General features: G+C 40.9%; 1 long non-coding RNA gene across 1 annotated transcript; it reads right to left on the bottom strand.

Moving 5' to 3' along the window:
- Window positions 1–656: 656 nt before the first annotated feature.
- Window positions 657–2,214, bottom strand: LOC134957036 (uncharacterized). Its single transcript, XR_010186400.1, has 3 exons — window positions 1,972–2,214; window positions 1,382–1,590; window positions 657–1,291 (listed from the first exon to the last, which is right to left on the bottom strand). It is a non-coding gene; the product is annotated as an uncharacterized LOC134957036 (long non-coding RNA).
- Between the last annotated feature and the right edge of the window lie 215 nt (window positions 2,215–2,429).

Consider the following 2,429-nt stretch of genomic DNA (forward strand, 5'->3'; position numbering starts at 1 on the left):
CAACATGACCCTCTCCAGGAGGGACACAATGCTCTGCTTCTGGACTTTTCTCTTAATGTATGATTGCCATCACCTGTGTTGAACAGGTTATGGATAAGAAAGGTGTTACACCACAGGTGATGGCAATCATACAGCAAGAGGGAAGTCCAGGAGCAGAACATTCTGTCCCTCCTGGAGAGGGTCATGTTGGGAGGTATGCAACCACACTATTTGATAGAACACAGGTTCTCATACTCGGTCCTCAGGATCCCACACAGTGCATGTTTTGCAGGTCTCCTCATAGAATCGCAAGTGAAATAATTAGCTCCACCTGTGGACCTTTCAAAATGTGTCAGTGAGTAATTAATACACCTGTGCACCTGCTGGGTTACCTGCAAAACATGCACTGTGTGGGGTCCTGAGGACCGAGTTTGAGAACCTGTGTGATAGAAGCAAATGTAAAAAAAACCTTTACAAGCATTTTGCTTAGTAGTATCTGCTGAATGACATTTAGCTTCCTAACATTTTTGTATTGTTTTTTAAACAACCAACATTTTTTTGTTAAACAAAACATACCCACATACATTTTTATTTTATTTTATTTGTGCGCTACACACATAAACATATATTGAAGTACAGCAACACCATCTTTTTCTTTTCAAGTTTTGCAAATTCTGCTCCATTTGTATACTTATTGAAACAAATATTTACACATAATTCCTTAAAGTAAGGTATGTAAATAAAAGCAAAGAAACAATAATATGGAATGTTTGACCACTTCACAATCAAATGCACACTATTTTTTTTTTTTTTTTGGGCCCCTATGTTTGGGGGTTCACCAGCGGAAGTCGGTCATCTGGTTGATCGACGCATTCTGTCAGTAACCATGTTGTCTGCAATGTTCTGTGTGGATGATGGAGCTGACATGGTGTTGTGACGTCCTTCAGCCACAACTGCTACAATCTGCCTCATGCTCTCTTCTACAACATTGGTAAGATTGTGCATAATGGTATTGTGCTGGTCCAGGAGCTGATTTCTTGCCCTGCTGAGGGTGTTTCTTTCACGCACCTCATCTAAAATCTGCTGGAAAATCTGTGAATTGCGTCGACTTTCTGTCAGTATTTCCTGCTGGATCTGTTGACTACTAAGTAGAGGAGTTACAGATGGTGGGATATGGGCAGTTGACCTTTGGGGTTGGTGTGGTGTTTCAACATATGGCACTTCCTCATCCAAAAATGGCATTGAACCCCCCTCCACAACATCTTCTTCTGCACCAGGATGGCCTCACCAGCATCAGCCTCACGAGATAGTTCTGCAAAAACAAGGTTGGTATAAAATGGTGTTTTATTTTTATAAACAATTAAACCAATACATTTTGAAACACAAATTACAAATGATTTACCTTGTGCTACATAAGGAGTTCCAATGGTAGGGAGGTCTGTCGCGATGTTTGAAACTCCTACCACTTCCTCATCCTCAATTGACCCCAGAGCCATTTTTTCTAAAGGGGTAAAGACAAACCAGTGTGGGGTTGTGCCTCCACCAGTCCCCCTTGCATGTCTTTTTCTAGCTGCCATTTTTGCCTTGAGTCGACATGTGAAGTCTGCCCATCTGTCAATGAATAGCATGTTTTTGTAGAATTACTCTTATGTATGTTACAAAACACAAACTCAACTTATTTTGTCAATGTCCCCTTTCACACACTGTTATACAGCATAGGTGTGAAGCCTGTGGTTCTACAGCTGCTGTGTTAATACACGGCCAAGTATGCCCTGTCTGTCATTTTTTGCATCAGAATATTTAAACTGTGGCAGGGCATGCTGAGATGTGTAGTTCCACAGTGCCAGAGGACCCTAATTTTATTTTTTCAACACATTAATTTTAAACTGGCCATTTGCATGTAGATAAAAATACACACATCTAAGCACAGACAAATATGAATATGTTAATTTTTTGCAAACTAACAATCCAATGCAGAATTATTTTTTTTACCTTCTCTTGACTTCACATTTACGCCATCTGTGATATCTTGCCATATCTTCTCTTTTGCAGCCGCACATATGTTTTTGGGGGCATGGTGAACTTTTTCCATGGCTTCAGAAATTAGGATATGTAATTCCTGCTTGCTAAAATGAGGCTGTCTTTTTTTATTCTTGCCCTGACTTGGCCCTGCACCAGGCTCCTCCACAGTTGAGTGCTGCTGAGGCTGGCTAGTTACAGCAAATAGCTCCTCCACACTGGGTTCTGCCGGAATATGAATGTGAATGCACAAACATCAATACATATATGTTGTTCAAATATGTACCTACAATACTGTACGTTTCGAAACACTGGTTTTGTCGTTCACACAATAAACACCATGATATTTACCTTGCTGCTGCTGTGGCTCAAGCTGGTGCTGCTGCTGCGGATGTTGTGTGGGTTGCTGACCCATATCAGTTTCTGCTGAA

Source organism: Pseudophryne corroboree, chromosome 9 (genome assembly GCF_028390025.1).
Source record: "Pseudophryne corroboree isolate aPseCor3 chromosome 9, aPseCor3.hap2, whole genome shotgun sequence".
Taxonomy (NCBI): Eukaryota; Metazoa; Chordata; class Amphibia; order Anura; family Myobatrachidae; genus Pseudophryne; species Pseudophryne corroboree.